The sequence below is a fragment of the Acomys minous genome (assembly GCF_964271855.1).
Source record: "Acomys minous genome assembly, chromosome: 3".
In the NCBI taxonomy this organism is placed as follows: Eukaryota; Metazoa; Chordata; class Mammalia; order Rodentia; family Muridae; genus Acomys; species Acomys minous.
The window spans coordinates 69,004,836-69,018,131 of NC_140485.1; the positions used below are offsets into that span (position 1 = coordinate 69,004,836).

A 13,296-nucleotide genomic window follows, 5' to 3' on the forward strand; every position below is an offset into this window, starting at 1 on the left:
GAAAGAAAACAAACACAGAAGCATGCCCAAAAAGGAGAGCTGCATAGAGTCAGGTATGTTAATAAACACCTGTAAAACCAGCTCTGAGGCATAGGGATCTTGAGTTCAAGGTCAGCTTGGTCTACATGACAAGTTTCACTGCAGCCTGGGCTATTATACAGCAAGACAGTCAAAATAAAATGTATGGGCGTAGGAGTGTGGGAGAGAAGGAGAGAGAGGGAAAGGAAGAGGGAGGGAGAGAGAGGGAAAGGAAGAGGGAGGGAGAGAGAGGGAAAGGAAGATGGAGGGAGAGGGAGGGAGAGAGGGAGAGGGAGAGAGAGAGAGAGAGAGAGAGAGAGAGAGAGAGAGAGAGAAAATAAAATTCAAAAAGAAAAAAGTTAATAAATTGATTTAGCCCTTCCAAAAAGTGATTTTATTAGGCAGGCCATAGACTCCAAGAAACTATTTGTAAAACATCCAACAAAAGGGGAGTAAGGGGAAAATGGGAGGGAGGGAAGAATGGGAGGATACAAGGGATTGGATAACCATTGAGATGTAACAAGAATAAATTAATAAAATAAATAAAATTCCTAATGTAAGTTTGAAAAAAAATCCAACAAAACTGCTGGCTTTACGGACTGGAGAGATGGTCAACTGTTGAGAGCCCTGGTTCCTCTTGAGAAGACCTAGGATCAGTACCAAAACCTACATGGTACCTCACACTGTTTCTAACTCCAGTTCTAAGGAATCTGATTTCCTATTCTGGCCTTTCGGGGCACCAGGCATGCACATACATATAGATAAACAAATACACTCCTAAAAAATTTTTACCTAGCTGGACTTGGTGGCTCATACCTATAATCCCAGCACACTGGGAGGCAGAGGCAGGTGGATCTCAGTGAGTGGGTGGCCAAAGAAACTGATGTCTAGGGAAAAAAAATTCTTTCTTTAATTAAAACTACTTGAAACTGTATCTATAAAAGTGGAAATCTTTGGACCAGGTGTGATGGCGTGATGGCACACCCCTTTAATCCCAGCACTCCAGGAGGCAGAGGTGGGTGGAGCCCTGCCAGTTTGAGGCCAGACTGGTCTATAAAGTGAGTACAGGACAGCCAAGGCTACACAGCGAAAACCTGTCTCGAAAAACCAAAAAAAATTTTAAAGGTGGAAATCTTTGATCCCAGCACTCTGGGAGGCAGAGGCAGGCAGATTTCTGTGAGTTCATGGCCAGCTTGGTCTACAAAGTGAGTCCAGGAAAGCCAGGGCTACATGGAAAAACCATATCTCTAAAAATCAAAAAAAAGAAAGGGGGGGGGGCACTGGAGACATGCCTCAGTGGATAAGAGCACTGTCTGCTCTTCCAAAGGCCCTGAGTTCAATTCCCAGCAACCACATGGTGGCTCGCTATACTTGGAATCTGATGTCCTATCTGCCATACAAGTGCACATGCAGATAGAGCACAATAAAAAATATCTTTTTAAATTTGGAGGTTCGGTAGGAGAATTGAAAAATCAAACTCAAGACCTTGAAGTTGACAGGCAAAGTACAATACACTAAGCTACATGTGGTTTGGTTTTGTTTTGTTGTTAGTTTGTTTGTTTGTTTGTTTTTTCAGGCAGGGTCTTCTTTCTTTCCTTCCTTCTTCCTTCTTCCTTCCTTTCTATTGTTTACTTAATTTGAGACAGACAGATGGACTCCACTGCAGGCACATGGAGGTCAAAGGATAACTTGCTGACGTCAGTTCTCTCCTTCCACCATGTGGGTCGTCATCAGACTTGGCAGCCAGCAGCAAGTGCACTGAGCCGCCTCACCAGGCCCTCAGACATGATCTTAGTTAGCAGCATCCCAGGCTGACCTTGAACTAAAGATCCTCCTGCCTCAGCCTTTTCCCTTAGCTTGTTAAGTTTAATTTTACCTCACTTGTTTTCTTTCTGTGTGTGCCTGTGTATGTTCATGTATGTGAGTACCCACAAAGACAGAATAGAAAAGCAAAAAAGAGCTGAGGAAGATGCCCTGCAGCTGGAGTTACAGTAGCTGTCAGCTGCCAGGAGTGGGCGCTGAGAACCAGGCTCGTGTGCTCTCAAGATCAGACCCCTCTTCAGCCTCCAGGGCTGAGCTCCCAGGCTCAGATCAGCTTCCTTCAGTCATGGAGGGCCTACTTATGTTAGAATTAGTTTTGTTTATCAAAACAGGATTTTAATCTACAGCTTAGGCTTGCCTCAAATTTTGATGATCCTCCTGCCTCAACCTCTCAGGCATAAGCCCCCACACCAGACCCCGGAAACTACTTTCCAACTTTACACAGCCACATCTACTAATGGCAAAATCTACAGACACGTGAGTCAATTTAACATGGTATACTCTGCTCAGTCATAGGAAGAGAACACCACTGACCCTCCAGGAGGCAAGATGTGGGGAGCTGTCCTGTACTGGAATTAGACTTTCCTAGTTTCTGTCAAACTCAGGCTCCAACAGCAAGGGAAACTTTGGCTGGGACAAGAGTTGTGTCATTAAACACAACTACAGTAGGGAGGTACAGGCAAGTAGATCAAAGCCAGGCTGGTCTGGGGTTCCAGGACTACATAGACCCTATCAAAAACAAAAAACAAAAAAACAAAAAACAAAAAAAAACCCCTACAACTAGTCAAATAAATGAGCCAGCCTGGACTACACAAAGAAACCCTGTCTAGAAAAACAAAACACAAACAAACAAACAAAAAGAAACAGAGAAACAAACTTGGAACAGAGGATACATAAAGACACAACCTGTGTGGGGCTGGAAAGAGAGCTCAGCAGTTAAGAGCAGTGGCTGTTCCTGGGGTGGGGGGTTCAATTCCCAGAACCCACGTGGTAGCTCAAACTGTAACTCTAAATCCAATGGCTCTGACACCCTCAGGCCAATGTACATGAAATTAAATTTTTTTTGTTTTAAAAAGACATAGCAGGGCATGGTGGTGGATGCCTTTAATCTCAGCACTCAGGAGGCAGAGGCAGAGGCAGAGGCAGGTGGATCTCTGTGAGTTTGAAGCCTGGTCTAAGAAGCCACTCAAGGACAGCCAGAACTACAAGAGAAACCCGCCTCAGAAAACCAAAAGCAAAAAAACAAAAAAGGTACAATCTACAGGAAAACTATTAGCTAGACTCTCAACCATTTCCAACTCACACTGCCAAGTTTTAGTCAGGAAACAGAATACATAGGCCATAGGCATAGGCATAACTTTAATTCAGTAATTACTTCGCTAGTTGACAATCAAGTGTTAGAACCTCTGTCCTCTCACACGGCCAGCTCCCCCCACGGGACAGCACACACCATATAAATCCACAACTTGTTGGGAAATCGTCATCCTTAAGTCAGCACTGAAAGCAGTGGCCACATCTGCATCATCTGACTAGAAGAGCTGAAAGTGAGGAGTTGGTGGTGTGCATTTGCAATCCCAGCATTTGGGAGGCAGAGGCAGGACAGTCACAAGGTGGAGCCCACCTACTCATCTATATAGCAAGTACCAGGCCTTAGCAAGACCCTGTCTCAAATAAAGAAAATAAAAACAAGAAGCCTGGCAGAGTGTCCCTATGCCATGTCAAAAGGGAGGCTCAAGTACGAAGTCTGAATTCCAAGCCGCATCAGTAACACAGGAGGCCCGGTTGCAAACAAAAACAAAATAAGACAGCCCTAGAGAGAGACTCCCCAAACTTACGAAGTATTGAACTCTTCACCACCAGAACTCTCCTCAAAGTAACAAACTATTGCCCAGATAGCAGAAGAGGGAAAAACACTTCAGGCTTTCTTGCATGTATCTTTTTCAGCTGTTTTGAAACTGAGTAAAGGACCCTGCTGCTCTTCCAATAGCAGTTAACTTTCATTATAAAAACGTCAGTTTAGGACAGATTATGAGAAACAATTGCTCTTAAGTAAAATAATTTAGTCTTGGGTTTCAGTTAAACAGAGTATTCACCCTGAAAGTTCCCCTTTTTCTAGCAATGCCTTTCTCTCCCTCCCCAGGCTTTCTCCTCTATTGTACTGAAAGTCTTACATGCCAAAGATGGAGGAACAATGCCACAACACAGCTGCAGGCTTCCTGCCTGGCCGCCAGTCATTATTCTCAAGACCAGAGGACTTTCAATCGCTGCTTGGGTTGCTTTGAAATTCCCTCTTTCAGATTTCCCTCCTTCATGGACCATCTACTGAAAAGAATGGCTTCAAAAAATGTCTTGCTGCACCAACCAAAACTCTAAGCAAACTAAAAGTCGCCAGCCTTGGTGGGTATGGTGAGCTACAAATAGCTTAAGTTTGGTAAAAAGCCAGTGAAATGTACATAACAGGAGGGAAAGCACACTGTCTAGACACCGGAGAGACTTTTTCTCATAGCTAAATTAAACCAGTTTCTGGGGAAAAACAAAATTGTCAACATAAGAGACTAAAATATCACCATCAAATCTTAAAAGGGAGGAAAAACTACCATATTGAGAGACCTAAGTGTTTCAAACTATGAAAAGGGCCACGATGTCCCCCTTTCTTAAAGACGTTAAGACTACCAGCAATCACCTGACAACCAAGAGTCTCTCGTTTCCTCCGATCACATTTAAATGTGGAGCCCTCAGTAAAATCTTACTAGATTGCTGAGCTAGCCCAGTGAAGAGACTCAAATACAGATGGTTAATTATCTCCCCAGCAGACCCTGGGTTCTTTGCCCTTTGTCCAAAAGCATTAAAAAAATGGAAGGGAAGGTTTGTGAGTAACCACATGTCCAACTGGTAAACAAATTTTCCAGTATTGTTTTATACATCTAGCAAAACAAAGGGACCAACAACATCTAATAAATCCTCCCTCTAGTAAAACAAAATAATGCAACTAGTGCCCTGGAGTTTAGTGCAAAGGGATTCAACCTAAACAGCTAAGATTTGACCAACCACCAGGCTCAACCACCTGAGAAGAGGGAGGACTTCTGCGGCCCTTCCCATCCCGCGGCCATCTCACTCCAACTCAGGGCGGCAGGGCAGCCCAGGCCAGGATTCCCTTCCCACCATTCCATTCGACATTACAGTGCAGCTCACCCCTCACACGAAGGGGTGGTTAGTTAAATATGCCTTTATTACTGCCCCACTGTAAACTGACCTAGACAGCAATTCCTACCAAGCTAAATGAATGCTGACAAATTGACAACTGCATTCTCAGGCTAAGAAGATTATCTAGTGTGTGGTGAGCTGGTCTCACTCCTGCAGAGCATCTTCTGGCCATTTTCCTGTTCTTTAACCACTTCCCAACGAGATAGGAAAAGGAAAGGTGATTAAATCAAGTCAATTCCATCATTTATTGGGGGACTGAAAACAGGTTAGCTGTTAGCCAACAGGTTAGCCAAAAGAATCCCCAGCAATCGTCACAGAAAACAATGGATATATATTTACCTAACAAACATTAACTAAGGCAGCTGCGAGTCCAGAGCCCCTCCTCCACTCTAACTGCTCAGTGTTCCCATCCTAGAAGGCACTCAGAGAGCCACATTTCCATGCAGCACTCCACCTCAAAATTCCCTGCAGCCTAAACAGTCACATCCTTTCCGTTTATTATGAGAAAAATCGAACACTCCTCTCCAGTGCTAATGTTTGGCTCCCAGAGCCCTAGCCAGTCAATATAGCAAAGAGCCTGCACCACACTACTATGTCTGTCTAGCAGCACAATCCCAGCTGGGGCAGCTAACCCTTGCTCAATGGAGGGAAACAACTCTTGTTTTTCCAATCTCAGGATGCATTAGCAGAGTAAGGAGGGTATTAAATTGTGGCCAATTTGCTATGTGGACAAACTGCCACTGGAAGCAATAGTCATTCTTACTTGCAACAAATTAAAAGTTTCAAAACTACATCCTCTGGCCCAGAATTAAAATTATAGAGTTTTAAAATGCAAAAAGAAACCCTAAAGCCACTTACATCAACAACCAATTAGGGACAGGACATGTTGTGTCATCTAACCCTATTACCCAAACTAAAAGATACTTTTAAATTATACTCAAACAGTGTTTCTAACTTAGTAGCAACTATTCTAGAATCATACAGCTGTGGCACAAAAGAATAGATGGGGATGTGCTGTGTGACTGATCTATTAATGAGATGCAGGAAATGGACTCAGGCTCTCAGGTTGCCCAAGCACCTTCACCTACTGGACATCTCTCTGGCCCAAGACTGGATTTTCTCCTGGACTCTCTTTGAAGACTAGGCTGGCCTCGAACTCACAGCAATCCGCCTGCCTCTGCCTCCCGAGTGCTGGGATTAAAGGCGTACGCCACCACGCCCGGCACAAGACTGGATTTTCTAAGTAACACTTTCATTGGTAGAATGTCCCCAACATAACAAGAGACCTTATTTTTTTTCAATGAACCAAAATGAGCTTCCTGGCACATATTAAGTGGTACACATGAACCCACAGGTATAGACACATGCACACACCGCACAAACGTTTAAAAAAAACTTAGTTGTTGGGGCTGGAGAGTTGTCTCAAAGGTTAAGAGCACCTGTTGCTCTTGCAGAGCACCTGGGTTCACTTCCCAGCACCACACCCAGCACCCACACGGTGGTACAGCCACCTGTAACTCCAGTTCCAAAGGACCAAGCACACGCTTCTAACCTCAGCAGGCACAGTGGAACATATACGTGCATGGAGACAAAATATTCACACACATAAATTAATAAAATAATTTTTAAATAAGTTGTTATTTTACTCCAGCGTTAGTGAGGCAGAGGCAGGAGAGGTACTTCTGGTCTTTGCCAGCCTGGTCTACACAGTGAGTTACAGGACAACCAGGACTATGCAGTTAAGACCACACATATTTCAGGGGGGAAAAAAAAAGAAAGAAAAAATGCAAATAAAAACATGGGTCAAGAAGGTATTAGTGCCAGGCGGTGGTGGCACACACCTTTAATCCTAGCACTCAGGAGGCAGAGGCAGGCAGATCACTGTGAGTTCAAGGCCAGCCTGGTCTACAAAGTGAGTCTAGAAGAGCCACAGCTACACAGAGAAACCCTGTCTGGGGGGTGGGGGGGGGAGGCATTAGTGCTGGGCCATGATAGGTGCACACCCACACACATATAATAGGGAAGAGGCCCACAGATGTGAGTTGAAAGCTACTCTGGCCTATATTCTAAGGGGGAGGGGGATATAAAGAAGGCATTAATGGACTGGGGATACAGTTCAGAGGCAGAGCATTTGCCTAGCATGCATAAGGCCTTTCCTTGGGGTTCCTTTGGGTCCCAGCACCCAAAAAGAAAAATAAGACGTCATATATATCTCAAAGGAGTATTGGGTTCACAAATCTCCCAGAAAGGGGATCCAGGGCACCACATGCACTCCTTCCTTACAAATGAGTTCATATTTACTAAGAGGGTGGAGGTGCCCTAAAGAAAATTTTATGCTAGGGAAAATGCACCCTAAGATCACTTTCAAAGTGTAATTAAATTGACTAGGAATGTGGATCAGTTATACAGCATGGATTTGCATTCAAAATAATGTGGGCATGGGGCTGGAGAAATGGCTCAAGGGTTAAGAGTGCAAGAAGACCCACAGATCCAAGTGACCACATGGGAGCTCACAACTGTCTCTAACTCCAGTCCCAGGGGATCAGAACCCTCCTCAGGTACCAAGCACACATAGAGTGTTCACAGACATATATACAGGCAGATACTTATAAAATTTTATAAAACTGCCAGGCATAGTAGCGCACACCTTTATAATCCCAGCACTAGGGAGGCAGAGGCAGGCGGATCACTATGAGTTCGAGGCCAGCCTGGTCCAGGATAACCAAGGCTAACACAGAAAGACCCTGTCTTGAAAAACAAGCAAGCAAACAAACAAAAATTTATAAAATTAAACTTTGTATTTTAAAATGTCAGAAATTATTTAATATAATCCCTAATAACCTAGCTCTACTATCATTCCTGGGGGATTTCCTAAGATTATTTCCAAATGTCTTTGTGCCTACATGACTTTATATCTACCACATGCATGAAAGAGACACAGAGGCCAGAAGAGAGCATCAGATCACTGGGAACTAAAGCGGCAGATCAGTGAGCTGCCTTGTGGGTGCTGGGAACCAAACTCAAGTCCTCTGGTAAAACTGCAAGTTCTCTTAACCACCAGGTTACCTCTCCGGCTCCCATTAAATAATTTTAATGAACTGTTTGTAGTTTAGAAAATATTATTTATTTTAATTTTATATGCATGACTGTTGTGTGTATGTATGTATGGGCAGCGTGTGCAGCAGCCTGGGGAACACAAAGCACTGGATGCCACAGAGCTGAAGTTTCAGTAGGTTGTGAGCTGCCATGGGAGTACTGAGAACCAAACCTGGGTCCTCTGAAAAAGCTGCAAGTACTCTTAACCACTGAGCCATCTCTCTAACTCCCCTGTAGTAATTTTGTTGTTGTTGTTGTTGTTGTTTTGTTTTTCAAGACAGGGTCTCTCTGTGTTAGCCTTGGCTGTCCTGGACTCGCTTTGTAAACCAGGCTGGCCTCGAACTCACAGCGATCCACCTGCCTCTGCCTCCCAAGTGCTGGGATTAAAGGCGTGCGCCACCACGCCCGGCTCCCTGTAGTAATTTTTTAAAAACCATCCTAGGAAAACAAAGTGGAATATGCCTACATTCTCACTGGAGAGGCTGAAGGAGGAGGCTGAGCTCAATCAAAGCCAACCTAGGCTACAGATCTAGATGCCATCCTAAACTAATTGATTCAGTGATTCAGAGACTTACAAAAAAAATAAAAGATGCCTTGGCAGTAGTAGCGCACGCCTAATTAATCCCAGCACTTGGGAGGCAGAGGCAGGCAGATCACTGAGTTCGAGGCCAGCCTGGTCTACAAAGTGAGTCCAGGACAGCCATGGCTAACACTGAGAAACCCTGTCTCGGAAAACAAACAAAAAACAAAACAACCCACATACACACACAAATATACAGGGGCTAGAGAGATGGCTCAGTGGTTAAAAGCACTTTTTACACTCTCAGAGGACTAGGGTTCAAATCCCAGCATCTGCAGTGAAGCTCACTATGCATAACTCAGTTCCAGGGACTCTAACACCCTCTGCTGGCCTGTACAGACCTCTGGCACAGATGTAGTGCAACAACAAAGCAACAAAGGCAGACAAAATACCCGGCAGTGTAAATTTGGGGGGCTGGAGATTAAGAGCACTGGCTATCCCTGCAGAGCACCCAACAGCCTCATGGTGACTCAAACATATTTCATTTGTTTGTTTGCTTTGGTTTTTCGAGACAAGGTTTCTCTGCGGAGTCCTGGCTGTCCTGGAACTCAATATGTAGACCAGGCTGGCCTCAAACTCATAGATCTGCCTGCCTCTGTCTCTCTGAGTGTTGGGATTAAAGGTACCATGCCCAGCTCACAAACCATCCTTAAATCCAATTCCAGGGGATCTGACACCCTCTTCTGACCTTTTCAGGCAATAAGCCTGTACATGCAGGCAAAATACACATAAATAAAATAATCTTTAAGAAAAGAAAGAAGAAAGCCGGGCGTGGTGGCGCATGCCTTTAATCCCAGCACTCGGGAGGCAGAGGCAGGCGGATTGCTGTGAGTTCGAGGCCAGCCTGGTCTACAAAGTGAGTCCAGGATGGCCAAGGCTACACAGAGAAACCCTGTCTCGAAAAACAAAAAAACAAAAAAACAAAAAAAAAGAAAAGAAAAGAAAGAAGAGTGCCGGGCGTGGTGGCGCATGCCTTTAATCCCAGCACTTGGGAGGAAGAGGCAAGTGGATCTCTGTGAGTTCAAGGCGGGCCTGGTCTGCAAAAGAGTCCAGGATAGCCAAGATAACACAGAGAAACCCTGACTCAAAAAAGAAAAAAAAAAAAAGAAAGAAACAAAGAAAAGAAAAGCTTGTTGAGTATATGCTGAAGTGTGTACTGTGAAGAGCTCTTTACTTAAAGGATGTTTTCTGATACTCTGTAACGGCTTACAGTTACGGCCTCCCACTTTTGTCCACAATTCCCAACTATAAAATGTACTTCTTTCCATATGCCAAAAGCTAGCATGTGCCTTTTTGTTTTTTAATGCTGATTGGACAATTAAGTCTTTTCTATCAACATATAAAATACCCTGTAATTTAGGATCACGGGCTGTTTAGATTGCTGCTCATTTACATTCAGAACCTGAAGCCAGCTCCAGTTGACACAGGAGCTACAGTGGCCGGGTATCGGTTTACCTGTCACAAGCAGAGGCTTCCTCTTACAATCAAGCCTCAGGGTTCTGTATCCCACCAACTACTATTTCTTTAAGGGTTTTAGTACAGCAAACAACAGAAGCACTAAATTCAAAAGGGTCTTTCTGGAGCAGGGCGTGGTGGTGCTTGCCTTTAATCCCAGCACTCAGAGGCAGAGGCAGGGGGATTGCTGTGAGTTCGAGGCCAGCCAGTCTACAAAGGGAATTCAGCTCAGCCAAGGACAGAGAAACCCTGTCTCAAAGAAAGAAAGAAAAAAAAAGTCTTTCTAACAGTTATTGGGGGAGGGGTGTTTTGTTCTTTGAATTGATGTAAATCCTGTGCACCAGGAGGGTGCCTGATGCTCACAGAGGCCAGAAGAGGGCGACTGGGTCCCCAGGAACTGGAGCTACAGATGGTTGGTGAATGCCAGGAATCAATTCCAGGGCCGCTGGTGGAGCAGCCAGTACTCTCAAGCACTGAGCCATCTCTCCAGCTCCTACAGGTGTTTTGGTTTGGGTTGGGTTGAGTTTTTCCTAAAAGGTTTCTTTGTGTAGCCTTTGCTATCCTGGACTCGCTTCGTAGACCAGGCTAGCCTTGAACTCACAGCAATCCACCTGCCTCTGCCTCCCAGCTCCTAAAGGTTTTAAGATAGCAAAAAAAAAAAAAAAAAAAAAAAATACTACCCCCACCTCATTTCTCCCTGTTCTTGCTTTCAGTATATATCAGCTGGGGTTTATTTCAAATAAAAACATTAAAGTCTTGGCCAGGCATGGTAGTGCACACCTTTAATCCCAGCACTCAGAAGGCAGAGGCAGGTGGATGGCTTGGAGTTAGCAGCCAGTCTGGTCTACAAATCAAGTCCAGGACAGGACAGCCAGGGATACACAGAGAAGCCCTGTCTCAAGGGGGGAAAAAAGTCTTTAGTCCCAAAGCCACACACACTCCAAGATATGCTAACAGTCACTGCCTCAGGGAGGGTCTAGAGTGCAAAAGGTTCCTTTTTAAGTGCTTCATACCTTTTCAGGTGGGTGTCAAATGTAGAAAAAAACTATTCTAAATAAATGATAGTCACTTAACTTTTTAAAAGAACGAAGAGCTCACAAACTCAAAGATTTGCATTGCCATGTCAGTTCACAGGAGTATTTGCTGAAGATCTGGAAGCTATACATCCCTGGCTCTAGCCTCTCACTTCTGCAACAACCTGCCGAAACAAATGCTGAGGCTTTCTCGAAACAAGCTGGCCAACGATCAGAGCGCAACCGTTTAAATCTCGGACCACAGCAACCCTGACATGGGTCCTCTGGTCGGTCGCACTCAGTCCAATTGGCCCTGTAGCAGACAAGGGACTCGCCTTCCTGGTTTTTTGTTTTTTGTTTTTTTTAACCGCACAAACTTAATTACAAAAACAAGTTGGCTTTGAAGCGCTACTCAGAAACTGCAAAAAAAAAAAAAAAAAAAAAAAAAGGAAGTCTTTGAATTTGGGAAGAGTTAAAAAGTTTCTCGACTTTAAGACTGTCTCCAACCTTCCGTGTCATATAGTGTGGAGTCCTAGGATCCTGCTCCGTGGGCCTAAGATGCTCTGGCCTCTCCCAGCTGCTCTTCTGGTTAACTTTTCCACCCTGCACACCCTCAAACTGCCTACAAAGTAGCACTGCTTCCTACTTCTCTCACAGGCTGTGCGGCTCGGCTCATTTAAACTACTGCAAACACAATCAGTAAACGAATCAAGCCTGGATATTTCGGAAGGTGGAAGCGATCACGGTGATAGCTAATACCACACAGCAGAGCCCGTATCCACGCCGCTCGGAGAGCAGACCCCACACTCATGCCACACAGACAGCCGACCCTGCATCCACGCTACGAGCACTTCAAACTCCTCATAGGCAAAGCGTCCACCCTATACTATACACATCACGGAACCCACATCCACCTCGTCCTCGCCCCACACAAGACCGCAGACCCCGCACTCGTCCCTCATACCTCCAACTCACCGGGCACACACCACCTCGCTCGCACACCGCCCTCACCTTACACGCCCTGCATCCACCCTGCAGACCCCGCACTCACCCTGCATCCACCCTGGACACACCTTGCAGACTCTCTGTTCACACCACACACCTGGCACATCCCGTAGACCCCCACATCTATTCCACACACACCACAGACCCTGCTCTCGCCAGGCACACACCCCGCACTCACCCCGCGCGCACCGCAGACTCCGTGTCCGCCGCGCCCGCTCGCAGGGGAGACGCAGCTTCTGCCCGGAGGAGCCGCCCGCGTCCGCCCCGCCGGGCAGCGCCGGCGGGAAGAGGAGGCTGCGCTGAGCTTCTCCAACCCGAGACTCAGCGAGGGGAGCTCCAGCGGCAGAGGCCGCGGCCGCGAACTCCTTGCGACTCAGCGCGGGCCCCGGAGCCCAGCGCCACCAGCCCGATCCCTGTCGCCTGCGCCGCGCGTTGCTAGGGACCTGAAGACCCCCGCCTCAGGCCATGCCGCCGGCCTCGCCTGCCGTCCGCCACCGCCTTTCTCTCTACTCACCGCTAGCCGCCATTTTCCCCAACGCTGCTCTCGATCGGAAACTCACAGCTCAGCCCCGGCCGCCGACACCGACTCCGCTGAGGCCGCCGCCGGCGCTCTGAGGAGCTGGGGCTGCTGCCTCTAAAGCCACGGCGCGGGGACCGCTGGGATTTGTAGTTCCGTGGCCACGCCCAGCACTACGGGTCCCAGGGGGCCGTGCGCGCGACAAGGGGCGTGGCAACGCGGCCTGAGCCCCCAGCAGCCCTCCTGGGAGCTGGAGCTGGTGTCTTGCGTTAGTTTCCCGGCTAGCTTGTCTCCATCCTGGAATTCCTGACATCTGTGAAGTGTTCATTGTGCACCAAGCACCGGTCCTCAAGACCAGCATCTGAGGGGGCGGCGTCTTTACTTTTCAGACGAGCAAACTGAAGCCCGTGGTGTGGAGCCCTGCTAAGTCAAAGGGTTTTGGGTCACAAGATGTTCAATCCCCGGGTGTGGTCTCTCAAGCATCGTGATTTATCCAGGGAACATTCTACATTACAGTGGGGAGAACTGGGAGACACGAAACTGTCACTACATGTCTCCTGATAGGGTGCGATGCAGAGAGCAGAAGG

General features: G+C 46.5%; 1 protein-coding gene across 5 annotated transcripts in view; it reads right to left on the reverse strand.

The window, feature by feature from the left end:
• The window catches only part of NCOA3 (nuclear receptor coactivator 3), an 85,366-nt gene extending 72,520 nt beyond the window's left edge, over nt 1-12,846 (reverse strand). For all 5 annotated transcript variants that reach the window (XM_084775040.1, XM_084775039.1, XM_084775038.1 and 2 more), the window contains exon 1: nt 12,707-12,846. The gene's annotated coding sequence lies outside the window, so the exon portion shown is untranslated. The remainder of the gene's footprint in view (nt 1-12,706) is intronic.
• Nucleotides 12,847-13,296: the final 450 nt, after the last annotated feature.